The sequence below is a fragment of the Camelus ferus genome, chromosome 31 (assembly GCF_009834535.1).
Source record: "Camelus ferus isolate YT-003-E chromosome 31, BCGSAC_Cfer_1.0, whole genome shotgun sequence".
Classification (NCBI taxonomy): domain Eukaryota; kingdom Metazoa; phylum Chordata; class Mammalia; order Artiodactyla; family Camelidae; genus Camelus; species Camelus ferus.
Window position 1 is genome coordinate 15156987 of NC_045726.1, and position 27733 is coordinate 15184719.

Below are 27733 nucleotides of genomic sequence, written 5' to 3' on the forward strand. Positions count from 1 at the left end.
CAAGGTTTAGGTTCTTTTTTTGCACCTGATTTATAAGATTCAAAAACATGGAAATCAACCTCCTCCCAAAACACACACACACACACACACACACACACACACACGCACACACACGAGGCATCTGTGCACATACATATGTACAGACGCACGCATGCAAAGCAGAGCCAAGAGAAATTGCTTGAGTTTGCAGTTCTTACTCTGTTCTGTCTAGAACCGGGGCAGCTACTGACACGCAGACATCACTCCCTGGCTGGCTTTGTAACCCCGTCTTCCTACCCTCCACCCTCTTAGCACTCTTTTGACCCACTTGGTTGACCAAGGGCCCAGAGGCAGGTAGGCACTCAGCCATGGGAAGAAGGTAAGAAGCAGGGAAGCTGTCCAGAATAATAACATGACCAAAGGCCTCCTGTCACCCATAAATCAACAGCCAAACGTTCGGGCGCTGAGGCTGGTGGCAGTGGGGGTCACTAGCAACCACCAGGTGTGGCTCCCCCACTCTTGGGCTTCTCAGGACCCCCAGAAGGTTGTCAAATAAATGGGTCCCCAGGAGTCGGGGCAAACGTCAACCTGGACATTTCTGTCACAGGGACTGGCACCGAGTATTGGCGAGGCCAGAGAATGCAGAAGGGTGAGTGGCAGAGCGGAACCCCGGCCAGAAAGCAGCGCACATCCGTGAAGAATATGAGGAAACAAATGAACGGAGCGGGGTGGCATCTCAGCAGGGCGTGTCCTCCAAAGCATGAGCTGAGAGGAGAGGCTGGTGGGGAATTTTAATGTCACAGGGGCTGACTTACACTAGCATCTCTGTTAGACGTGGGCTTGGAATGAATGGAGAAAACAACAGGGCACCACCCCCTCACCAAGTGTCCACACCCAAGCCCTGCCGGTGGGGTGGCGGCGATGGGGAGGGGGAACCTTGCATTTGCCAGGTGTCCCCTGCAAACAGCGGTGGCTGAGTCGCTGGCGGGAGGCGCCAGCTCAGAGCCCGTGCTGGGCGCTGCAGATCCCGGAGGGCTGCACCGCTCGGAGGATGAAGTCAGCAGCGGTCAGAGCCCCCCCGACGGCTGAATCCTGAATCTAGCCCGGATCTCGGGAGCTCTGAACCGTGAAGAGAGCAAGAGGAACGCGTTCCAAGGAAACACTTCATCACCTAGAGACAACATATTGATCATGGATTCTGGGCAGCTGACTTCTCAATTCAGGATGCAGTGAACGTTTAATAAATTCCTTTTCTGCGGGGAAGATAGAGATCCCAAATTTCTGAAAGCTGGCTTCAGAGGGAGGGCGGCGGGCGAGTTTCTCCTGGAGGAGGTGGAGGGGACAGGGCCCAGGCTGCCCTTGGGACTGGGATCTGGGATTTGAAAGAAGCTTCTTCAGGCCAAATTCCCTTCTTTTTTCTAAGTTTCTGCTAATTAGGCAGACCAGTTGTACTATGTCATTGCACATCCATGTAATACTCGCTCTAACTAAATCCCCTACATGGTAGCAGAATCCCTCTTCACTTGCCAAACACTCCATTCTCTGGGGTTGATATGGCTGGAGGACTAGAAAGGAAAATTAGGGGGCCAAGGAGTGGGCTCTCCAAGCTCTTGTGTCTTCTTTTCTCAGCGGGGGAGGGAGGGAGGGGACAGTTCTCCCTGTAGCCTGCAGGTTCTGGGCAGAAGAATAGATCCAGGACGCACAGGGACCATTTGGTGGCTGGCGGCTCAAGGAGGGGCAGCGCTGGGGAGGCCCTGCAGGGTGATGGGAAGGCCAGGCTGTTCCACACACTCTCAGCCCTGGAAGCTTCTCACCTCACAGCCAAGGAGAGAGAGTGATGTGGCCAAGACTGAAAAGCTGCTGAATCCATCTCAGGTCTACCTTCCAGTTTCATTTAAGGTTTACCAGGCTGCTTCCTCCAAATTTGAGACAACTGTTTCAGACACTCCTTCTTGGATAAAGCATTTACATGGCTTGAATCTTGGCTCTGTCCCTTTCTTGTCCCTGTCACCTCAAACCATATACTTCACCCCTCTGCGTCCCGCCTTTCCCATGAGTAAACGAGGACCCTCACAGCTCGTCTCAAAGAGTCAGATTACATGAGATAAGTGTATTAAAGTCCTTAACACAGTAGCTGACAACTGCTAAGTGAATTATTGCATTGTAATTATATTCCAACCAGCGTTCTGACTGTTTCACACAAACGTTTTCATTTTATCCTCATAACGACCCTTTACGGTAGGAACCATTATCACCTTCATTTTCACAGATGGGGAACCCGAGGTGCGGAGGAGCTCAGGAGGTCTCCGGAGGCCACACAGCTGGTACTTGGAAATGACAAACCTCACACTCTCTGAGGGAGCCCCGTGTTCTGGTCCTTCGTGTATCCAAATAGTCCCCAGTATCCTAGAAAGAGGCAAACCTAGGAGTGAGGGCTATAAATAATTTTTCACGTGGCTTCTGGATTTTTCTTTTTCATTTCTTCTTCTTTTAAGAGAGGAAAAAAAGAATTCTTATCTTTGGTTTCAATCCTTATCACCCATGAGAAGATTCATGGAGTTAGAACAAGAAAAATCCCCAAAGCCATTGAACACTGTAATTAAGTTATCAAAGGCCTTGGGTTTGGCCACAACTCAATAGACTTCAGCTCCGAGCTGTCCCTTGTCTGAGAGTAGTTCGCACCACTGAGGAGCAAACGCAAGCTGTGCACGAGTGATGTGGCAGCTGGAAAAAGGAACCCAACATCTGGGGCTGCGCCCTGTGAGGTGTGGGGCAGCTGAATGCACGGCGTTCAAAGGCCCGCAAACTCAGGCAGGCAATTCGGCAATGCAGTTTCAGACCCCCGGCAGGTGAGGGCATCCTTGTTCCAGGCCTAGGGTAGCGGTAACAGTAACTCAGATTATCTCTCTAACTCTTGTTCTCACAGCGGATTTGGGGAGCTGATCACAGCGCCATTTGCCATTGGGTCCACGCACAGCTTCAGTATTTTTCTCATCCATTTAGAGTTAGCCCTTGAGGAGAATTACATCTTGAGGGTAGGGGAAATGGAATCCACCAGCAAGAGCATCACTGGATTTATGAGTTTAAGCAAGGCTGAGGACTCTAGGGCAGGCCTCTAGTTCTTACAAGGAACTAGAAATAAGGTCAAAGGTGTCTGGGCCAACACGGTAGTGAGAAGAAAAGGCATGAATGAGACAATTTAGGCAAACTGGGCTCAGGCTTACTTAACCCATAGAGATGTGCTTAGATGGAAAAATTTGCCTTCCAACAATTCCCAGAGGGTGGGGCAAATCCCTTAGGTACACCTGCCCCTGTCCTAGGGAGGGTCCCTCCTAGAGCCAGACGCACCAGCCAATCCTGCTGTGAGCAGCGAGGGCAGGCAAGAGAGGGGAGGTGAGGAATGAGCCGACACTGGTACCCGAGAGAGATGACCGTGCATAGAGCTCTAAGCCCATGCGTCTCCCAGCCATGGCCCAAGGTCCCGACAAGAAGGGCCTGACAGCTTAGCCTTCAATTGTTGGGAAGTCCTGATGTGGAAGAGAGAGGTAGGTAGACGGTTGCCCTGACCCTTGGGGACCCTTCTATCTGGCAACCTTCTGGGGGAGCTGAGAAGCCCAAGAGTAGGGGGGCACATGGCATTGCTGGGGGCCACCCAGCCTCAGCGCTCACATATTTTGGCTGTTGACTTAGAGGTCACATTATCATTCTGCACACCTGCCCTATTTCTCACCTTCTTCCCATAGCCGAGTGCGTACCACCCCTGGGCCCACCGTCAACCAAGTGGACCAGAGACAGAAGTAGGTTGCTCTGAACTGGGGGTGGCTCTTCTCATACGTAGGTAAGAAATAAAGTTCTTTCTAAGCTTGTAGAGGCTATTTCTTTAGTGACCAAGAGCCTGGGTTCAGTTTGATCCTGATTCTGCCACCGACTGGCTGGTCCCTTGGGTAAGTTACTTAACCTCTCGGAGCCTAAGTTATATCATTGATAAAATAAACAATTATGAAATCTATGCCTTAGGATGGTTGTGAATGTTAAATAAGAAAAATTAGGCAAAATGGTTAATGAGCTTATTTAATACACACAATATATGGTCAACTATTTCCATCGGTGAAGAATTTACAGAGGAGGAAGGTAGCGGAGATAACAATTGTACATGTATGTTGGACATTCACTATATACTGTATCTCAAACATGAGTGTAAGTATTTTACATGTATTGACACAACAAATAAGAAGACTGATGGCAGTGATAACCCCCATTAACAAATTCGCCTCCTCCCACTTTGCAATATGACTTTTCCCCCCAAAATAGATTGAGTCTACTTGGCCGTCAGTCTGATCTTATGAGTTTCTTTGACCAGAATATGAGGTGGAAGTCATGTTGGGCCGGTTCTGAGTTTTCCACACATCTGTCTCCTGGACTCCTGAGACACCGCCATGTAAACAAGCCTAGACCGTCTGGAATAAGCCACAAGCCCAGTTGTTCCAGCCGAGGCCACTGGACAAGCCAACCGTCAGCTCACTCAGAACACATCCGTGGAGCCAACTTCCCGACCACGGATGTGTGAGTGAGACCAGATCTACCCAGCTCGCCCCAGACTCGTGAGCAACAATAAATACGTACACAATTTAAGCTACGGGGTTCTGAGGCTACACAAAAATCACTCACTGATACAATAACTTTATGGAGTAAAGGTAAGAAAAATGAGGAACAGGAAGGTTAAGCAACTTGCCCCAGGTCACACAGATGGTAAGTGTTAGAACTAGGATGAAGACGCTGGCTGCTTTGCTCCAGAATCGGCTTCCTTAGTCAGTGTTCTAGAGAAGGCCTTTGTAGGTGTGTTCCTCTTCTGCTATAGAAATGCATGAAGGAATTTTCTCACTTTCAAGACTTTTTTTTTTAACCACATTCTGAGATAGACCCACACCGGTCGGGGGCAACTTATTAGAACCTGCCGTGTCCACCTGGAGCAGTCATGAGACCAGCACGATCTCAGCCTGGAGGGACACCAGGCACTTTGTATTTACAAGGTGACAACAGTTAAAAAGTTTCACCGGCTTACACCTGAGGGCTGAAGCGTTGCGTTGCTCAGAAAAGTGGGCATGCCTATGGCAACAAATAAGCATTCAAACCTCAATGGCTGAACCCAGCTAAAGTTCATCTCTACTTGATATCACACGTAGCCAGGCCTTGTGGTCACCAAGAAATCAGAAGAAGGCGCTTGTAAGGGCCAGACCTGGGAAAGCCTTGCATCGATGCTTTGCCCACGTGCTATTGGCCAGAAGGGAGACCCAGTCTAACTGCAAGGGGGCCTGGGAAATGTAGTCCTCCTGCGTGCCCAGGAAGAGGAAATGGTGTGATCAACCGACAGCGCTGTCTCTTCTGAAGTATCAAGGGGTCGCTGGGTGTTAATATTGCTGACGCCCAGGGCAGAGGGAGCTCCCCTGTCTACCTGGACATCTGCTGCCCCATGGGGTGCTGCTCTGCGCCCCAGCTTCACTACGGCTCAGCTTCTGCTGGTTCTCCCCTGAAACAGACTCTCCCTTTACTGAGCTCCAGGGTGCGAGTTCATTGCTGACGGGCCTCCCACCCCTCATCCCATTCTTCTGTGTGAACCTTCCTCCGATGCTGGGACTTCCCAGGGAACTGACTTGAGGCCATGGTCCCCGCCCTACCACTTGGACTGTCAGAACAAGCACAAAAAAATGTTGTCCAAAATTCCAAGGGGGGGCTCCCTGCTCCCCTGAGAGTCATCAGGTCATAATGTCCCGCGTGAGAGAGGACACCTAGCCCACCCTCCTCATCTTGTGAACGCGGGACCTGGAGCCTGGACAAGTCCATTAACTTGCCCAAAGCAAACCACTAAGTGTCACGGCAGACAGAGCAGGTGGTCTCTCCTAGAATCAAAGAACAGGTTCCTGTGGGCAAGCGAGTCCAAAACACTGGGCCTCTGCCTCCCTGCCGCAGACCCTGGGTGCCGCGAAGTGTTTCACGCAAGGACTATAGCAGGGGGCCGGTGAGAGGGCGGTTCCGTCCGCCGGAAGTGCTTCCGAGTTCAAACTTGCATGGGGACAGCTGGTTGACCCCGCTTCTTTCACTTTTTTGAGACCTGCTAAGAACATTTCCTTCTTGAAGTTGTCCTGAGAGTGTGATCTGATTGCCGCTGCCTAGAGGTAAGTGCGGGGAGGGGGGAGGGGAGGGGATCGGTGGGCGGGGCCCAGAGGAGGTGGGGGAAGGGCTGGGACTGCCCCGAGGCGCTCAACCAAGAAAATGAAGCATTCAGTGGCGAACAATGGAGAGTAAGCTGGAGGAAGGGGTAGCAGGCCTGTTTCCCAGGAGACAGCTCTCCTCTCTAAACCCCCCTCTGTCCATCATCCACCCTCCCTCTCTAGGCACTAGACCCTCCACCCCCAGGGGCCACCTGGATCCTATTCAAAGCCAGGAATGAGAGCTTCACTCCTGTCTCCTTCTCAGGGTCTCACTGGTCCCCTTCTCTGCCTTAGTGTGGCTTCAGTCAAGGGCAAAGTGGGGAGTCCCTCCATCATGGTGGGGGAGGGGAGGCCCAGGACACAGTCCAGGATCACTTCCTTAGGGAGAATCAAACTGAAAGGAATTCGGGGTTACCCAGAAAAGCACATTTTTGGTTAGTAGTGATGGTGATGCCCATGAGAATAAAAGGCATTTGAGCAGAGATTTGTGAGCTTGCAAATCTGGTTTTTAAACCTTTTTCCCCCCATTTAGTCCTTGGGTCTATCTCACGGATGATGAAACTGAGGCTTAGCGTATTGAGTGACTTGTCCGAGATCACACAGGCAGTTTCAGCAGAAGCAAGTCTCAGACTCAGGACTCCTACATCCAAATCCCGGGTCCTCTCCGTTCCCTGGCATAGAGGGACAAGGATGTGTTGGCTGGGGGCTGTCTGCCTGTGGGTTTGTTTTCCACAGCATCAGCCTGTATCAGTACAGAACGCCTCCCCCCACCAGACCAGGAGGCTCAGTCACCTCACCCCCAGTGTGACTCTGCTTCTGCCCAAGGCACAAGGGGGTGATTCCTGGACTCTTTCTGCCCTTTGATGGCAATGCCGGTGTTGTGTGAGTGCGTGCGAGAGGCAGTGCGATGTGTTTGAATGAGGTGTGTGTATGAGAGAATGTGAGAGAGTGTACATGAGGAAATATGGTGTGTGTGCGTGTGTGTGTGTGAGTGTGTGTGTGTGGCAGCTGGGATGACAGTGGGAGCTGGCTCAGTGCCGGCGTCAGAGACGGCCAGGGGTCCAGCAGGACAAAGGATGCAGAGGATGTTACTGCCGCATCCCTTCCCTGACTCGGATTGCAGAAACACCAGCTCACTCCTCAGAGGCTGAAGAAACAAGGTGGGATCTATAAGGTCTTAATTACAGTTGCTCTCATCACTGCAGCATGAAAGACCGAACAGCTTCCTGCGGAGCCTGGATTTCTCGCTGAATGGTGGGGGAAGGCTGGAGGGAGGGATTGGCAACGGCTTTCTATGTGTGCTCGTGCCAGGGCCAGGAGCCCGTGCCAGCCCGCTCGGTTATGTAGCATCTGGAGAGCTCTTCACAAGCGTCAACGCTTGGTCATCTTCTGATTAGCGTCCAGTGCTCGCAGTTCCAGGAGTGAGGTCAGTTCCATTTCAGGGGTGGGGTAAACAAAGCACAGAGGGAATGGCTTGGAAAACGTCGGCTCTGAGGTTGTGATGTTTTAAAACATTTCTTGAGCATCAACTAGACGCCATAGACCAAAAAATGGACTCCAGTGTCTTTGGTGACATGTGTTGGTTGTATGTTCCTGGGAGTTGTATAAGCAGTGGTGTGGTGACAAACAATCCTAATTCTCAGTCGCTTCAAACAACAAAGATATAGTTAGTTAGTTAGTTAGTTAGTTAGTTCATTACTTTCCTTGTCCATCTGAGACAGGAGGGAAGGGGGCAGGGCACAGCCATTAAAAGAATGACACAATAATTAGCACCAAGATGGTGGAAGGTTCAACTCCCAGTAGACCTTGAGCTTCAGCATATCCTCACTGTAATATAACAGCAGGCTAAATGGCACTCCCACAGGTGCCCTGACAGTTAGAAGGCTGATCATAAAAGGTCAAAAAGTGGGGGATGGCCCAATTCCTGGGCATCCCAGCCCCTTCCCAAAGTAGTTGGAATAACCCTCCCACTTGTTAGCACATGAAGTTACCGACCCCGCACCTTGTGGCCGATTCACTCTCCTGGCTGACCCTCTTCCTCCGAGGCTGCTGCCTCCCTTCCGAGTAAGCTGGCCCTCATTCTGCTTGGAAACGTGCAACTCCTAGGCCTTTCTCTCGCCTTTTGAGACAGTCCGCACTGTCTACGGAGTGAGCATCTCTCCAAGTAAGTCTACTTTCACTCTACTATGGCGCGTTCTTGAATTCTTTCCTGCACAAACCCAAGGACCCTCACTTGGCGGGGCGCATCTCAGGGACTCGTCCGAGACCTGGGACGTGGCCATTCTTTTGCACCCCATTTTCCCTGTATCACATTGCCGGTTGTCTGAGAGTTGTGTTCCCCATTCTCTTTACTTCAGGACTCAGTGCTCCACTATTTAAAGCATTATTGGCCACTGTGGCCAACGTGGAGCTGGGAAATCACATATTGGTTCTCAACATATTTTCCCAGGTTCCTTTTGTGTGCACGCCACGGGCCACACCTAACTCCAAGGCCCCAGAGAAGTGCAGTTGTACAGTGTGCCCAGAGGAGGCATCAGCTGTGTCCGACTGGTGCTGATAATTACCAAAGGAGGGGTTGTACCTGTGGGCTACAAAATCATAGACTATTGGAGATGGAAGAACCTAAAAGATCATCCAATGGTTCTTTCTTAATTTATAGACTTACATTGTTCCACTTTGTTGCTCCGTTTCTTTAAGCCCTTCAGTAGTTCTCCATTAATGCTAGGATACAGAACAACTCCTTCATACGGTCCACCAGATTTGGGTCCTGTCTGCCTCCCCAGACATAGTCTGATGACACGTCTTCTTGCTTTCTAGTCTGGGCACACAGCCCTTCCTCAGTTCCTCGTACGTGCCATGGTCCTCCGCCTCACGACTTTGGTTCTTTCCATCCCCTCCACCTAGACTGACCTTATTGCTCTGCTCCTTCCCCTGATTGCCGCTTACCTCTCCCTACTCTTCGCAGCCCCAGACGCCACTGCCTCAAGGAAGCCTCTCCAAATCCCCAGACTCATGCAGGCTCCCTCTTAGGGATTTGCAAATTTTCCTCCTTAACCTTTATCAGCGTTCATATTTTAGAATTTGGGTATGATGGTAATATCTCTCTTCTCCACTAGTAAGTGGGCAACTTGTGTGAGGGCAGGAAGGAGGTGTGTCTCTTTGCTCACCTTCATGTAACAAGATCATTTATTCTGATGCTGTATCTCCAACACGCATGCATGTATTTAAATACTGTGGATTAAGTATATGCCACACTTCAGTTTAAGAGAGGGTACACATAGCAGAGAGAAGCAGAGATAATATGGTGTGAGCTGATAGGAGGCAGGGCAAATGCCTTGTTCACCTCAGCATCCCCAGCACTCACCTGTGTCCGGCGCCCAGTAGGAGCTCATTAAATGTATGTTTGTGGTTATTACTGAAATCCAGAGAAATAAAAGCCATGAGTCAGACTTTCACTGAGAGTGTGTTGAGGACTGTAAGGTGTTCTTATACACATCATGGGGCAAGGGTTATGTAGGAGGCAGGCATATGCCTGGTGCTTAATGAAACTGAGATATTGGTGCATAATATCCGCTGGTCAGCCTGGAATGCCCACCACTCTCTTCCTTTGGTCTAAAGTCTGATGGATTGAAAGTCAATTAGCTAGTATATTGCTGCTGGTTGGTTGATTTGAATAACCGTTAACTCTTTGACTTGTTATTAATTTTTTATCACCCAGTATCACCTTGGTGTGAATTACTAATCATAGACCAGGACCCTAAACCACAGGAGTAGGAAAGACAGCTGCAGAGCTGGGAGGATGGAAGCTGAGGGCAGGAGGGAGCCTGGCTGAGCTTGATCTGAGTGGTACTGCGGTGAGAGGTGGAGCATGGCACCAAGAACGACCCTCCTTTCACTCACCTCGCCCTCTCAGTCTTAGCTGGGAATTAGTGCTTCTTTGCAGTGTTGGTCACACAAAGTGTGGTCAAGAGGATTTGAAATCATCGCCCCACGGTAAGAACAATGAATTTCTCCGCTTGGATCTCCTTCCTCAAATTTTTGTTGGTGTGCCTCCCCTCACCATGAAAAGTGCCCAGTGCTTTCATGTGCCCCATAATCAGACCTGCCTTCCAGATGTACCTCCCTTATAATCCACTGTACCCAGACTGGGGGCACACGGATAAGCTAACACACATCAGGGCTTTACAGCGGATCGCTAGCTGGTTTGTTATGCTGGCAGAACCAGGACACTTGTATGTCATTTAGAAACACATTTATCTAAAACTATACAACTAGAGGTGTGAGTTCTAGCATTGCTTACAGGTTAGTGGGGGATGTGCACCTTTGCGTGGCTGTGGCTATTTAGAGATGAGAATCTTTCAGTGTTCTGACCCTGCATCCGTCCTGGCGTGGGTAGGAGAGTAGCCACTGGTTATTTTTAATCTGCCAATTTAACCCGGCCTTTGTAGAGGGTAAACTAAGCCACCGACAGTGATGGCTCCAGTCTGACCTGGACACTTCAGGTTCGCATTGACCTGGGCTCTCTCTTGGACCGCAATAAAGCTTTCCTGGTTTCTTGCTTCCAGTCTTGTACTGTACTTCCAGCATGATCAAGCGCCCTTACTTGGGGCCTACTTCAGCATCCCTATGCCGGGGGCCCCGGTTCCTGGTTTTAGACGTCCCCAGTGCCCTATATCCTTACTCTCAAACCTCGGCTTATACATGTCCCATCTCTGCTCGGTGAGAGAGTCTAAATGAGATCCTTCCCATGAGGAGCTCCTGCTAACACCCTTTCTGAGTTGGTTTCTCAGACTGCTGAGTGCCTTTATGTCTATCTTTAGACTTCTAGTCCCTGTTTTGCAAGCCTAGGATAACCAGCTGAGGGACATTTTTACCCCTAACCGAACATCTCACAGTCCTACAGCCCTGCCTGGATTCCTGTCCCCGGAAGTCAGAGCCCTGGCTTTTATCCGTAGACTGTTGAACTGAGGTCGGCATTGGGGAGGTCTAGCCTTCTTGGTCAATTGCATTCTGGGTAGGCTTGGAGGAAGATGTAAATTTGGTTCAGAGGGTTTTTCCCTTGAGAGAAAGCTCAAGGGTGAGATTGGTGTTTTTTGGTTTGGTCTGGTTATACAGCAAAATACACAGATCCTAAGGGTACAGTTCAATTAATTTTGAACCAATATCTCAGTCAAGATATAGAACTTTGTCATCACCCTAAAAATTCCCATGTTTTCCTTTCCGGTCTATCTTCCTCCTCCTCAACCCCAAGAAACCACCATTATTCGAACTTCCTTTTGCACAGAGTGGTTTTGCTTGTTCTTGAACTTCATATAAATGGAATGACATAAAGGTGCTGTTCTATGGTTGGAATCTTTCATTCATGCATGATGCTTTTAAGATTCATATATGTTGTGATGTGTGTTGTTAGTTCATTTTAAATTGCTGAGTCATATGACATTGTATGAGTACATGACAATTTGTAACGCATTCCCCTGCTATGGAGTGATTTCCAATCTTTTATTATGAATAACCCTGAAATAAATGCTCTTATGCAAGTTTTTTTATGTGTATTTTTTAAAATTTATTTTTGGCAAATACACTAGGAGTGGAATTAATGAATCATAATAAATTCCCGGTTTTTCACCATGGTTTATTCTTTTTACAGCCCCATCTGCAATGCACAATACTTCTGGTTCCTCAGCATCTTCCCGACATTTCCAGCTGATCATTTCAGCCATGTTAGCAAGTGTACAGCAAAATCTTATTTTACATTTAATTTCATTTCACTATTAAAACATGCTAAGCATCTCTTCATGCATTTATTGGCCAATCATATTTTTGTGAATGTTTTTCCATAACTTTTATCTATTTTTATTAATTTCTTTGGTCTTTTTATTACTGATTTGTAGGAGGGTTTTTTTTTTATATATTTATGGCTTGAATGCTTACATATAACCTTTTATTTCTCTTAGTCTGTGGCCTTCTTTTTCATTTTAAAATTTTCCATTTTGATGAGGAAAAGTTTTGAATTTTGATGAAAATTTAGTTTATTGTTTTATTTCTCTTTACAGTTGGAGCTTTTTATCATTATCTCTAGGAAATCTTTATCTACCACCTGGTTACAAAAGTATTCTGCTTTTGCCTAGAAGCTTTATAGTTTTTATTTTTATAGCTAGATCTACAGTCCAACTTGTTATTTTTTTTAATATAATGTGAGGTGTAGGTCAAATTCAATTTTTTAAACATTTTTTTATTGAGTTATAGTCATTTTACAATGTTGCGTTGAATTCCAGTGTAGAGCACAATTTTTCAGTTATACATGAACATACATACATTCATTGTCACATTCTCTTTCTCTGTGAGCCACCACAAGATCCTGTATATATTTCCCTGTGCTACACAGTATAATCTTGTTTATCTATTCTACATTTTGAAATCCCAGTCCCATCCCACCTCCTGTCCCCCTGGCAACCACAAGTTTGTATTCTATGTCTGTGAGTCTGTTTCTGTTTTGTATTTATGTTTTTTTTTTTTTAGATTCCACATATGAGCGATCACATATGGTATTTTTCTTTCTCTTTCTGGCTTACTTCACTTAGAATGACATTCTCCAGGAACATCCATGTTGCTGCAAATGGCGTCATGTTGTCGGTTTTTATGGCTGAATAGTATTCCATTGTATAAATATACCACAGCTTCTTTATCAAGTCCTCTGTTGATGGACATTTAGGCTCGTTTCCATGTCTTGGCTATTGTAAATAGTGCTGCTATGAACATTGGGGTGCAGGTGTCTTTTTGAAATAAAATACCATATGAGATGGCTCTTTTTTTTTTTTTACAATTTTCAAGTTGACCCAGTACTATCCATTAAAAAAGACATTTCTTTCCCTTTTGAATTGCATTGTCATCTTTGTTAAAAATCATACGACCTGTTATGCATGAATTTATTTCTGTTTTATTGATCAGTTTGCACACCCATATGTCGGCACAACACTGCCATGTTTATCGCAGCTTGTCAGTTACCTTTAAAATCATATAGTGTTCATCCTCCAGCTGTGGTCTTCTTCTTCAAGAATGTTTTGGCTATTGCTTTTCTATATATATTTTAGTAACATATTTCTACAAATTGCTTGCTGGGATTCTGCTTGGCACTGCACTTAATCTACAGATCAATTTGAAGGGAACTGACATTTTTATAATATTGCATCTTCCAACCCATGAGTATGGTATATATTTCCATTTATTTAAGTCTTACTTTCTCTCAGCAATATTTTGCTGGGTTTTTTTTTTTTAACATATTTTGTTAAATTCCTTCTCAGGAGTTCTGTATTTTTGATGCCATTATAAATGGTATTGATTTTTTAATTTATTTTTTTCTGTTGTTGGTTGCTAACATATAAAAACACAATAGATATGTGTATATGCATCTTATATTCTCAGATCTTGCCAAATTCACTTATTAGATCTATTTGTTTTTATTTTTGTTTTGTTTTGTTTGGAAATTCTTTTGGATTTTCTGTATACACAATTATTATCATTTGCAAATAAACAGTTTTATTTCTTTGACAACACTCATGCCTTTTTTCCCCCTTTTCTTGCCTAATTACTATGAATAGAACCTTCAGTATAATATTGAATAGAAGTTAAAAGAGTGAATATCCTTGCCTTATTCCTGATTCTGACCCTGAATATTTTTAATGTTTATCTATTAAAAATGATGATAATTATAAGTTTGTCATACATTCTATTTTTTCAGATTGAGGACATTCCCTTCTATTTCTTTATTTATTATGAATAAGTGGTAAAATTTTATATGCCTTTTGAAATGATCTTATGAACATTCTCCTTTTTTTAAAAAATGTGATCAGTTATTCTGATTGACCTTCAAATCTTAAACTAACCTACATTCCCAGAATAAACCTGACCTTATCCTGATATATTATACATTGTATGTCTTGCAGGATTTAATTTACTAACAATTATTAAGGGTTTTGCTTTTGAAGGGAACCAGAATATGCCACCCCCAAACGTGACTCTGACATACGAATTATTTCGAGCTGAAGGCAATTAAGAAACAGCAAATGTGGAAAAAGCCCACTTCCCCTTTTTCTGCCTAAACACAGAATATAAATTTTCTCTTTACTGCAAGAGAAATTCTTATCAGCTCAGAGAGAGCAAGAGGAATGTGCAAACAAACCTCATGCCATCAGTCCCCTCCCATGGATTTACCTTCCCACAGTCTGCCGCCCTTGGAAGCCTAAACCTGCTTTGCTTTGTCCTGTCATTCCTCCACAACTTATTGTTCTTTGTTGAGGATGCTATGTAACCTGGAGTTCTAAGCTGCTGCTCTGAGTTACTTTCTGTTTAGATTTTTTTCCTGCGTGGTGTGCACTGCACTCATTAATAAACTGTTTTCCTCTTGTTAATCTGTCTTTTTGTCACGGAGTCCCAGCTGAAAACATAAGATGGGTTCCTCTACATGCTCATTTATGTTCATGAGTGATATTGGTCTTCAGTTTTATTTTCTTGTGAGGTCCTTATCAGGCTCCATATTAAGGTTATGCTGGCCTCATAAAACAAATTGAGAAATGTTTCCTTCTCTTCCTGTTGTGAAAGACTTTGTGAATATAGGTATTTCTTTGTGAAACATTTAATAGAATTTCACGGAAGAGCTAGCTTGGCCTGAAGTTTTCAATGTGGGGAAGTTTTAAATTATGAATTCAGTTTCTCTAATAAATATAGGACTGTCCAGGTCAGCTATTTCTTTTTCTGTCAGTTTTGGTAAATTGTGTTTTTAAAAGAGTTTTCCCGTTTCATCTTTGTTGTCCAGTTTTTTAGCACACGGTTGTAGACATAATTTCTCCTTATTATCCTTTTAATATCTGTAGGTTCTGTGGTGATATTCTCTGTTTAAAGCCCTGATTTTGTAATTTTTTGTTCCTCTTTTTTTCCTCCTTGAGCTGTCTTCTTCAGGATTTAAATTTTCTTATTCAAATAACTAATTTTTTGATTTCTTGATTTTTCTTTCTATGGTTTATCTTGCTAGTATGATTTTCACTCTTTAGGACTTCCAATCCTTATAATTTCCTTCTTCCTACATACTTTGGTTTCATTTGCTCTTCTGTTTCTAGTTTATTAAAGCAAAAGGTTATGTAAGTGATTTTAGGCTTCTGTTATTCATGTTATAGGATGAACATTTTAAGGCACACATTTACCTCTTTGTAGCACTTCAGCTGTTTCCAACATATGTTAATATATTGTGTTTTTATTATTGTTCAGTTCAAATATTTTCCCATTTTTTGTGCTTGAGTTTCCTATCGCTGCTGTAACCAATGACCGCAAAGTTAGTGGCTGAAGACAAAGCAAATTTATTATCTCGTGGTTCTGGAGGTCAGACGTCCAAAGTCAGTTTCACTGGACTAAAATCAAGGTGTCGGCAGGCCAGCGCTCATTCTGAAAGCTCCAGGGAGTAATTCATTTTCTTGCCTTTACCTGCTTCTAGAAGCCGCCTGCAAACTTTGGTTTATGGCCTCCTTGCTCCATCTTCAAAGCCAACACTGTACCAACTTCTCGCCGCTCTGATCTTCACTTCTGTTCTTACGTCTTCTCTCTCTGACTCTACCCCTCCTACTTCCCTCTTGTAAAGACCCCTGTGGTTACCCTGGTCCCACCTAGATAACGGAAGACTCTCTCCCTGCTGCAGGACACTCAGCCACATCTGCAAAGGCCTTTTGACCAAGTAAGTAACGTATTTACAGGTGTCAGGAGTTAGGACAAGAGCATCTCTGGGAGGTCATTTTTCAACCTATTATACCAAGTGATTTATCACCCTTAGGCAATCAACATGTTTTCTAATTTCCAATGTATGGCTTATTCAAACCATGTTGCTAAATTTTCAAATATCTGTGGATTTCCTAGATACCATTTTTGTGGATTTTTAATTCAATTCTGTTTCGACCGTAAAATAATCTCATTGTGATTTCAGCCCAAAATGTACCGGGACATGTTTGATGGCTCAGCGCATGCTATAGTGTGGTGAATATTCCATGTGTATTTGAAAATAAGATGTATTCTGCTCTTGTTGAATGGAATGCTTTATAAATCAGGGTCAAGTTGATTGATAGTGTTATTCAAACCTTCTCCACCTTTACTAATATTTTTCTTTACTTGGTCTGACAATTTCTAAAGGAGTGTTAAAAATCTTCAGCTGAGATGGTAGACTATTTCTCCATTGAATTCTATTGATTTTTTGCTTCATGTTATTTGAAGCTCTGTTTTTCGGTGCATAAGCATTTAGGGTCCCTGGGTCTTCTTGATTAACTGACTCTTTTTACCATTGTGAAACGCTCCTCTTTGTCTCTGGCAACGCTTTTTGTTTTGAAGACAACTTTGACAAAGTCGTCACACCAGCTTCCTTATTTAGGGTTTTCACAGTGCACATCCTTTTTCTTCATTACTTTGCTTTTCGCCTGTCAATATCTTTATATTTAAAGTATAGTTTTTGTTAACAGCACGTCAGTGGGCATTTAAAAAATTACTCTGATAACGTCTGCCTTTTAATGAAAGTTCTTGGCTCGTTCACATATAAGTTTACTTACTGATGTATTTTTAATAGTTGTTCTAGGGGGATGGATGTAGCTCAGTGGTTGAGCACATGCTTAGCACACACGAGGTCCTGGATTCAAACCCCAGTACCTCCATTTAAAAAAAAAAAAAGTTGTCCTGGGAAATACAATATGCACCTTAATTTCTTATAGTTTACCATTAATTAACATGACACTGAACATACATAGTGTAAGAATTTACACCAGTACATCCTTTACTTTGTGATTTTGTTGTACATTTTACTACTACGTGTTATGTGCCTCAAAATATAATGCTGTTGTTTTTGCTTTAAAACTTTAATGTCTTTTTAAAAAAATTAGGAAAGGTTAAATACAGAAATTTCTTATTTCCCCAAATATTTACCATTCCTGGCATTCTTCAATTCTTTCTATTCATATACAACTAATATCATTACTTTTCTCATGGAAGAACTGGTGACACATTCTTCCAGCTTTTGTTCATCTTAAAATGTCTTTATTTTGCTTTTATTTTTTAAGGATATTTTCACTGTTTGTAGGAACTAGTTGATTTTTTTTTTCTTTCCTAGCACTTTAAAGACATCATTTCTGTATGTGTATATGTGTGTTTGTGTGTGTTTTCTGGTGAGAAGTCATGAAGCTAATGTGATTGTTTTTATCATTTTTGTCTTTGGTTTTCAGCAGTCTGACTGTGATATGTTTTATGTTTTCTTTGTATTTTTGCTCCTTATTTTGCTTATACTTTACTGAGCTTCTTGCATATGTGAGTTATTGTCTCTCTCTTGAATTAAAAAAATTGCTTGCTATTAATTTTTCAAATATTACCTTCTGTTCAAGTATCTTTCTCATTCTTTAATTCTTGAGCTCCACTTATACATACGTTAGACCTTTTGATTATGGCCCATCCCTCTTTAATGTTCTGTTCTTCATTCTCCATTCTTTTCTCCTTTTTGTGCTTTGCTTTGCATATTTTCTACTGAGCTGTGCTTGAATTTACTGATCTTGTCTTATGTTGTGCCAAGTGATGTTAAAACTTACCTGATAAGTACTTTATGTCAGATATTGTATTTTGTAATGCTAGAATAGCTATTGATTTACCTTCCAGATTCTATTATTTGTTGAAGTAATTTTATATTTTCATCAATTCTACCCTTTTGTCTATTTTGTTTAATATCTTAATCACAGTTATTTTGAAAATCTTAACTAATAACTCCAATATTTAGATTATTAGAGCTCTTCTTCTATTGAGTGTCTTCTTTCTTGATGTTAAGTTTCCTTTCTCTGCTTCCTTGCAAGGCTAGTAATTTTTATTATATAAAAGATTTCTTGGTGAAACACTTTTAAAAAGCTGGATAACTTTGGGTTAGTTTTGAAGGAAAAAATACATTTAAAGTTTAAAAATAGACATTTTAATGAGCTGATTTTAAGTCTAAATATCAAGAAATATTAGACTTAGAAAATTTAAGATAGAGATTCATCCTTAGTGAAGGAATCTTTTAAATAATCCCTTCCCCATTTAACTTTTGATTATATATATATATATATATATATATATATATATATATATATATATATATATATATATAGTTTCTTCATTGTCTACTCTGTAAACAGTCTTGGCCACTGTCAAACCCATTGTGTATCAAAGTAGCTATCTTGGTGCTCAGGTAAACTCACTCCTGCATACCTAGGCACACTGACTTAATCCATCCTGGAATTCAGCAACAGGTTTGGGGAGAAGGAAAATGAGGACAGTGGGCTTTAAAAGTTAGGATCTAAGGACATTTCCCAGATAGCATCTGGTCTACAGGAAGTTCAGATTATAAGGCTGACTCACTTTAAATGATGAAATGAGGATGACACCAGTAATTATAGAGCGACTCAGTGAGCTTTTACTGCATCCAAAGCTTACAGGCTTAAAATAACAGCCTTTTATTTACCTCGTGATTTGCAAACAACTAATTTGGGCTAGGCTCAACTGAACAGTTACTTTTGTCCGAGCTAGTCTCACTCATGAGTCTACAGTCAGCTTCTGAGCTGGGCGGAAGCTGGATAATATAGGATGGCCTCAGAGGGAATGCCTTGCCTCCACTCCCTGTGCCCTTTCCACCAGGCTCGGCCGAGCTTTCTTCACACAGGCGCTGAGAAGGGATCTGGGAGAGAGCAGAATTGCCCATGGTCTCTTAAGCCCTATGCTTAGATCTGGCATATTTCACTTCCACTGCATCATACGAGCCAAAATAAATCACAAGAAAAGCTCAGATTCAAGGGGAAGGGAAATAGACTTCAATTATTTATGGAAGGAACGGCAAAGCCACGTTGAAAAAGTTGCAAATAACAGAAAGGAGTGAGCAATCGTGGTCTTTGTTTTATTTTTTCAATCTCATACATGGAAAGGAAGGATATATTTCTGAAAGCCTGAGGTTAGAAAAAGTTGAAGACTTTGATTATTTTCTTCCCTCTACAACAATTAAAGTCATACCCCTGTTTCAAAGCTTCTTGGAAAGACAGCACGGTGTAATGGAAAGTACGTGGGCCTTAGAGTCAAAGTGGAGTTACTGGCTGTGTCACAACGTGGAAAGAACACAAGCTCTCTAAAGTTCATTACACGCGAGATTCAGGTAATCAATATCCACCTCAAATGATTACTGTGGGAATTAGTCAGCCAATAACCACTGAATCATGGTAACATATTGTAATCACTGAGTCATGGCAGCATGATCCATTATTCATTCTGCGTCGTTTCTGCCTCTGCTGGGAAAGCTGCCCTGACTCCCTCAATTCACATAGATTGGGCACCTCCCTTGAGTGCCCATTAGTCACAGCGTGGGAAGGTAGAGGGTCCCAGGTTTTCATTTAGAAGTGAGGAAACTGCAGCCAAGTTAAAAGGACTCCTATGTCTCATTGCATAACTAGGACTAAAACTATGGATTACCTTTATCTGTCACCTCTAACGTCTGATATTGTTAACTCAAGATAGCTCCATCTTCTCCTGCAGACTGCTGGCTTCTTGAGATTAGCAGTCCTGCACTAGCTTCCGGGTGGACACCCTGCACCTGGCATGGTGGCTGGTTTAGAGCAGGCACTTGGTGAAGCACAGTCCTGGGACTGGATGTGAAGAGTGAAGGGCAGTGATGTCTTCCAAGCTATCTGGAACGGTCAGCAGGGTGGAAGTTATCCACAAACCTGAGGGAAATGAGCTAAAACTGGGGAAATTAAGATATCAGAAAGTCTTATTTTTCTCTCAAATTCTCCTGGGAAGGTGGGAGGGTATAGCCGAGTGGCAGAGCGCATGCTCAGCATGCATGAGGTCCTGGGTTCAATCCCCAGCACCTCTGTTAACAACAACAATGAAAAAATTCCCCTAACTTGAACTTGAGGTAATAAAGCAGGAAGAAATATACATAAATTCAGAAATATCAGTAATCGTGTTTCTTTATTCAAATTGACAAATATTTACTGTGGCCTCATAGTACATGTCTCCTGATTTCTCCGCTAAATTCACTCTCCACATTTTCCATCATGCCCAGTAAGTTGGCCTCTGTGAATCGCTCTCTTGTTAAGGTGACCAACCCTCATGGTTTGACCACGACACTTGTGGTTTTTTATGTTGAATGTCCTGCATCCCAAGAGACTTCTCAGGTCCTGGCAAACTCGGATGGTGGTTCACACTAGCCCTTGACCTCTGGGTTTCCATGGAGTTTGGCCAGTGGGGGGCACCAGCCAGAGTTCAGAGGGTTGGGAGCAGATTGAGATCAGGATGTTTGTGTCAGGCATCCTTCCTGTTCAGTCTCTGCTGATTGGCAGATTTCACTTCCGTTTCCTGAAGCCTAAGTTTGTATTAGACGACCTTCTCCCAACAGCTACCCCTCCAAGGTTCTGCTCCTTCAAGCCCGGGAGTGGTTATACCCCCTCTGCATTACACTGCTACAACTAGGGGGCTGTACTTTTCCTGAAGCCACACCCACATCTTTGTAAAGGTCCCTTTATTAAATCCTCCCTACATTTGTGATGAATGCTGCTCATCTCCTGGAGAGACCTGGTGGACACTGGCCCTGGCTCTTGAACTGTGTTTGACCCTGTGACAGGTACAGAAAAGGTTTAAAACAGCATCCCTGCTTGCAGTCTAGTGGGAGGAACCTGTTTGCAATAAAGTCATCGAGGAGCCACGGAACAGCATCTGAACCTCCGTTTTTTTCAGCTGTGAAATGAAAGGAATGAACTCTTGCTCTCAGGGATTCCACAAAGCGAGAACACATTTTCTGCCAATTTTGGTTTTCGTTTTCTTATCTCACTAACCATCTTTATCACTGTCTGTTACTTTATTAAAAAATAAACAAGATTTTCAAGGTAGCTTCTGGTTCCAACACAATTAAGACTGCTCACACCTTAATAAAGTGCTCAATTAAATGTAATGTTCGGGGAGAGCCAGGGAGAGGAGTGAGCAGGGCTGGCTTGTCATTGCCAAGGAAGCTGTCGATGAGAAGATGGACAAACAAGCTGAGCTTCAAGGATGGGCAGTTTGGGATACAGGGAAGCCAAGGGATGAAGGCATTCCAGGTTAAGTCAAACTATGAATTTAAACAAGACGTGCCAGGAAGCCTAGCAGGTGATGAAGAGTCAATGGAGAGGCTAAAATAACTTGTTACAGATGAAATCGAACGGAACTAGAGTTCAGAAGCCGCTAATGCCAGGGCAATCTGGTCGAGGAATAGGTGCTCATTCTATTGTCCCCGGTCAGGAAGGGAAAACAAGTTACTCTAGGAGTCTAAGATGTGAACCTCATCTCCTTCTGTCTTAGATGGAATTTTCTTTTATTTTGTGTGTAGCAAGTTCACGTAAGAGTAAAGCCCAAGGTCATACCACCCACGTTCTCTGTTAGTAGAGATGGGACGGAATTCCAGGCTCCCAGCCAGATGCATTATTTTATATCGGACCCAGTTTAGGAGGACCTCAGCATGGGGCTGGTGTCTCAGATCAGTGGCATTCAAAGGGCCCAGATCCACGATTCAGAGAGACCCTTCATACCTCTCGGCTTGTTTCCATACCCAAAGCAGGAAGCTTCCCTCCACGGAGTGATCTGGTGACTGTTTACAAATTTGGACAATTAACATGCCTTTTGGGTGTAAATATAAATCAGCCCAGGGAAACACATGATTAAGTAGCAGGCAACGTGCAGAGGGTTTTAAAAGGGCTGACAGTGAGGGGTGAGCCCCAGTCCCCATCCTACTCCAAATGGTGGTGCGCGACCTAAGGGAAGGCCCGCTGAGCGCCAGAGCTCCCAGAATGCAGCGGGAGGCCCGCACTGTGGAGCTATTCCCAGGTGACGCTATTTGAATGTCACTTAAAGTTCACTTTCATTATTTTAATTGTCACTGTAAAAATTCCCCATTCAGGACTGATTATGTTCTAAGAGAAATCAGAACTTAAATTCCAATCAATCATAATTGAACGCGTTGTTGCAAGTGCCGTATAAAGCTGTGCCTCGGATGTGATTAAGACAAGTACTAGTTACTCATGAAAAGCTGCAGGGGGATTAGGAGCAAGCAGGATTAATGCTGAATAATTTAATGGCCAACAGTCTCAGAGGAGAGATGGAGATGCTTATAGGTGCCCCTGCGTGCTCAGGGAAGGGTGGAGCTGCCACTTCGGTGTGGATATGAATCAGTAGGAACGTGCCTAAATTTGCAGGGAGACCTGTTTTGCATCAACTCCCGGGCTCCTTCAGGAGACGTGGGACTCGGTCCCGGAGTTTCCTGTTTCCGGCCGTGTCGCTTTAGGGAAGGCACTTAATGTCTTTGAATCTCAGTTTCTCCCTCTGTAAAACTTCTGCCTTAGGCATTGAAGAACAATGTATGGTTTAAATAATGTAACAGAACCTTGTAAACCCTAAAGTGCTCCTAAGGGCTCGCTTAAACTGTTACCAAATGTTGCCTTCACACAAGAGATGGGTGGCAAGGTCGGGGGTGGCTGGGCTGAGCGCTGTCAGGGTGGGAAGAAGTTGGCATGGGTGTTGTGATCAGGTGAACTGGCCCGAGACACTGGCCTCACTGAGAAAGGTCCTCAGGGACCAGGGTCAGAGCCCCAGCAGAGGGTGGTGGGTCCTCAATTCTTCCTGCCTGTACCCCTTCTTCTCTCTCTTCAGATTCAGCTATGCACATGGCCCCGAGGCTTGAGGGGACCATCTTGGCTGGGATTCGGGGATCTTGGTTTCTTTCTCTGCACACAACCAGAAAGAGATGCCTCATTACAAGAGCTGGCACGAAACTGAGACCCTGGAGTGGAGGGTAAGTTAAACTCACAGTCTTTGGAATTAAACTGATCAATTTGTCACTTTTCTTAATGTCCAAGACCCAAGGTCCACATCTGGAAAACAGATTACAACCACTTCAGGGAGCCATGGAAAGGATGGACCCAGTCCCTGACAAACTGTGGGCTCTCAAAAATGGTACTTTTCACTGATACTTCAAACCCACCGTGGCAGCAGTATGACTTCGAGATTTGTGCAAGGATTTGGAAAGGAAAGCCAGAGGCCAAGAGCCCTGGCTTCTGCCTCCAGAGGTTTCTGACTGATGAAGTGGCCATGGGGCTGCAGTCACTTGGGTCTCAGCTTCTACACGTGTCTGAGGAGGGTGGCCACGTGTTCGTGGTCACGACTTCGCTCTCTGTGCCCTAGTGCCAGTGGCTGGAGGCAGGACACAGAGCAGGAAGGGACTACCTATGACTCTTCCCTACCTGGGAAATACTATGCTTCTGAACCTCCCAGAAACAGGAGGACCCCCCATGTCTTTCCTCTCTCATCCTCCTGCTGCAGAAAAGCATGTGACAGCTCAGTGTTACAGCTCAGTTGTGACAGCAACCAGGATCCGGGCGAGAGATCAAGCAGCATTCGGAGAGTTGCAGAACTCAGGGTTATTATGCCAGGCGGCCCAGAGGAGTTAACACTCCAAGCTCTGGACCCCGTCTGTAGGTTTACACAGGCTTTTATAGGCTGCCAGTTTACACTTTGCAACATCACATGCAAATAAGGTATAACAAAAGTTGACTAATTGGGAACAAACTTTGTAGAAATGGGCCAATCAGGAGAGAGAGAAATAACCAATCAGGAGTGAGCTCCATGCAAATGAAGTACTACAAATGGACAAATCAGGAGTGAGGGAAATGGACCAATCAGGAGTGAAAGAAATAACCAATCAGGAGTGAGCTCCATGCAAATGAAGTACTACAAATGGACCAATAAGGATTTAGCTCAGGGAACCAATAGAATTTTACGGGTAAGTTCCACTTTCCTAGAAGCTAGCCATTTCAGAGGCAAAAAGTGAGATAGAGCCTCTGGGCCAGGGAACCGGATGGGGCTGGCAGGAGAGCAGTGGCCCTCCTGGGGGTCCTGTGGTCTTTTTTATGTGGCTTCCCACCTCATTCCCATACAAACCAATTTTCTTGGAAAGAGAAGTCAGGGGAAGTGGCAGGAACCTAATAAAGGTCTCTGAAAACAATGTTTCTCCATTTGAAAAATAAACCATGTCTTTAAATGCATTAACTCTGTGGGGAAATAAATGTAATAAACCAAATTCAATCCCTGCCAACATTTGTTTTCTTATCTATGTAAAATCAATATACTTGTTGCAATTATGTCTTTCAATAAATCCTCCCAAAGTCTTATTTTCTCATAAGATTTCCTGCCGCACTCAGATTCATTGCGTTCATTTTCCATCTAGAGAAATTGTTTCTTGCATTTTCGAGCCATCCGGTTTCCTTGAAGGATGCAGTACCCCGCCCTCGGTCCCCCTCAGCTGCCGCCTCTCTTCTGCAAGGGCCGTTTAGGCGACAATTACTTTAATTGGATTGTGGTGCTGGGCTGGGATTTGCACTCTTGGAAACAGCCCTCTGGTGTAGGAGAGAACTTCCCGCCCAGCGCTGGTCTCTGCCTGCTCCCTCCTTGGCATGGTCCTGGAGGGCATCCAGGGGAAGGACAGAGGTGAGGCATGGCTGTTTTATTAGGGAATGGATGGAACAGCTGCCCCGACTCTTCAAACAGGAACGTTTATTTTATTTTTTAATGGATGTGTGTGTACTCTCAGACCCCTTGTCTCTGCCAAGCTTAGAGGAGGTGAATCACAGTGTGTTGGAGCCAAAAGATGCTTGGAGATGCCAGTCTACCCATCGTCTTGCCTCCCACTCCTGCTACGGTGGGCATCCTATGAGCCCTGTGTGCCAACCTCCCCCAAGCCGGCACACAGTAGGGCTTCATTAAGAGGTGGCTCCCCTCCCTCTCATCCCAGGAGGCAGGACACTGGGTTCGCAGGGAGGAGTGACTTGTCCAGGGCGTCAGCTCTGAACTTGGGTTTTTGACTCCCAGCCTCTCAGTGCAAGGTTAGGGCTGCCCTGATGCTGGTCTCCACTTAGCTGGATGGCTTGCTTTCCTCTCTCTTTCCTCTCTCCATTTCCAGGTTGAGTGCGTACCTGCTGTCTCCTCTTGTCTCAGTGTCTCTCGCATCCTCTCAGATCTGTTCTCGGGCTTTTTTCCCTCCTGGCCTCCCCCTCCCTGCTGGCCTCCCACCGGGTCCTCTCCCTGAGGGCCTGCCCCAGTCAGCAGGGCCCCTGCACGCAAGGCCCTGCTGCAAATTGTCTGCTTGTTTCAATGACTCTGCTGAGTGATGGCGTGGACACAGAGGAAACACTTGAAACGGCTCTCTCTTACAAAATGCTGTTTGTTGTGACAGGACAGGAAAAGGCCATCAGCCTCCGAGAAGTCCTGGCAGTGGGGCACAGAATGGACGAGCTGAGGAGACAGGAGATGAACGAGCTGCCAGGGCCACTGAAGAAGCTGTAGACTTTAACTTATTTATTAAGCTAAATTATTTACATTAAGGAGTTGGCTGCTCTGAGTAATTTATCTCAAGCGCCGAGTCCAAACACTGTTCTGAATAGGAGTGGCTGACCCTGGCGAAAAAAAAAAAAAAGACTAAGACCCAGAGAGATCTTGTTCAACCCCTTCCTCATGGACCCCTGCACTTCGGAGAGGAAGGAAAGATTCGCAGAGAGGGGTCTGGGGCAGCGTCACATGCTATCCACCGTGAAGGGGACACTCCCCAGGGCTGCGGCTCTCCTGCTCCTTTCCGCTGACTGGTCCAGCTGCCGTGGGCTAATTAAGGCGTCAGGTTAAAGAGGACCTGAGATGTGGCCAGAAGCATCAAGCCGCAACTTGCAGAGATGTGGGAGCTCAATTCAGTATCTATGAAGCCCTGGTGAGATGCCCCCTCCCTGTACAGGAATTTGGCAATTATCATGGGGACATTTGCTATTCATCTCTTCTCAATTATGAATCAGCAGAAAGGGCTAGACGTGCGTGGAAACCCAAGCATGAGCAGTTAGCCGGGTCTTCCTCGGAGGGCCCAGAGTGTGATGAACGGTGTGAGGTCAGGGCGTGGTTCCTCCTTAGAAGCTCACCAGGGGCCTCCGGATTCACCGCGAGGGGAAGTGGGCTCAGTTTAGATGAAAACCTCACCGTGAGCCTCTGCTTATAATGTAGAAATGATCATTTTACTAATGCTTGAGTATCTTTTGAAGGCTTAACGTCCTACTAAAAGAAAAAGGAAATATTTTCCCTGAAACACGCTCTTTGTGTCGTCTGTTCTTTCTGGAAGAGCAGATGGAACATAAACACGACGTCAGTACGGCGGAGGAGGCCCCAGGCCCCAGGCTTTGGAGCTGGACAGAACTAGGTTGCATTTTTCGACTGCTTAATAACGGAATGATTACTGACCTCCATTTCTACGTTGGGGATCACGAGATCCACCTCACAGAGCTGTTTTTAGGACTAGTGTGTATAAAAGTGTCCTCATTTGATCAGCAGCCAATATAACAGCAAAGATTACTGTCGTTCAGTTCTATTCTCTTGGTTCTACGTTATTCTCCATTTGTAGATGCAATGCTTTCTGAACACTTGGCTGTCCTTACCATTTAGTGGAAGGAACAACAACAAAAAAATACCTTTAAACTTCAGAAGCGCAGGAAGCCCTTCTGTTTCTTTGATACCCTTCCCAAGGACCCACTGGTTGGCACCTGCTACCTCCCCGGTGTTCCGTCAAAACTACACTTGCCAGCAGCGCAGAGATGATGTGCTGTCCAGAGGCACGTGGTTTGGTGGAAGGAGCTCTGAACTTGGAGTCAGAGGTCATGCGTTTAAATTTCTGTTTCCACCATTCACTGGTGCCCTTGGGCTGATCATTCCACTCAGGTACCCTCCTTACAACTCTGTGAGACAGACGGTCGTACCCAGACTTGATGGGTGAGGAGATGTAGGCTCAGTAAGCATTTGACTGTGACACAGCAAAGAGCCACAGCTTTAGATTTTGTTACCAAACCGTGAAGATGATACCGCTGGGTCCGGAAAGGTGTGTGTTAAGGTGGTTTCCAGGCTGTGTGGATGGATTTTCGCCAAGTCCTCACTCTTTCTGAGGGGTGGAGCTCACCAGGCAGGACAGGCTCGTGTGTGGGCAGAGGAACATGGTGAACTGGCCCGCAGGGTGGCCCAGCCTATGATTCAGGCCACCAGGCAGAGTCTGAGATGGAAGCGGACGACCCACTCAAATACTTAAAAGGGAATTTAATGTGAAGACTGTTTACAAAGGTGGAGGCAAGGTTTATGGGAAACTCCACAAATAGGCCCTCACTGGGACAAACCATGGAACTCTGACAGCCCCACTAGGATGAAGGCGTGGGGGCCAGGGTAGGGGAAGCAGTTACTGGACCTGGAAACTGGAGAGTGACGCGTGTCTGGCGGGACCTGAGAGCTCTGGGCGAGGGAGCCACCCATTCACTGCCAGCCCAGAGGAGGGGAGGGCGCTGGGGGAATACATACACCCTCCTTGTTCCTTCTTATCACCCACGGAAGCTGAATTCACATCAAAGAAGGGCCCTGCTAATGAAGGCCCATGTCCCATGTCCCGTGTCCCCAGGCACAGAGCAGGTGGAGAA

The 27733-nt window shown here is 45.2% G+C and overlaps 1 long non-coding RNA gene across 1 annotated transcript; it reads right to left on the minus strand.

Annotated features, from left to right (window-relative positions):
* Positions 1-3227: 3227 nt before the first annotated feature.
* On the minus strand, positions 3228-23757 carry LOC116660743. Its single transcript, XR_004316337.1, has 4 exons — positions 23581-23757; positions 12030-12035; positions 5480-5489; positions 3228-3240 (listed from the first exon to the last, which is right to left on the minus strand). It is a non-coding gene; the product is annotated as an uncharacterized LOC116660743 (long non-coding RNA).
* Positions 23758-27733: the final 3976 nt, after the last annotated feature.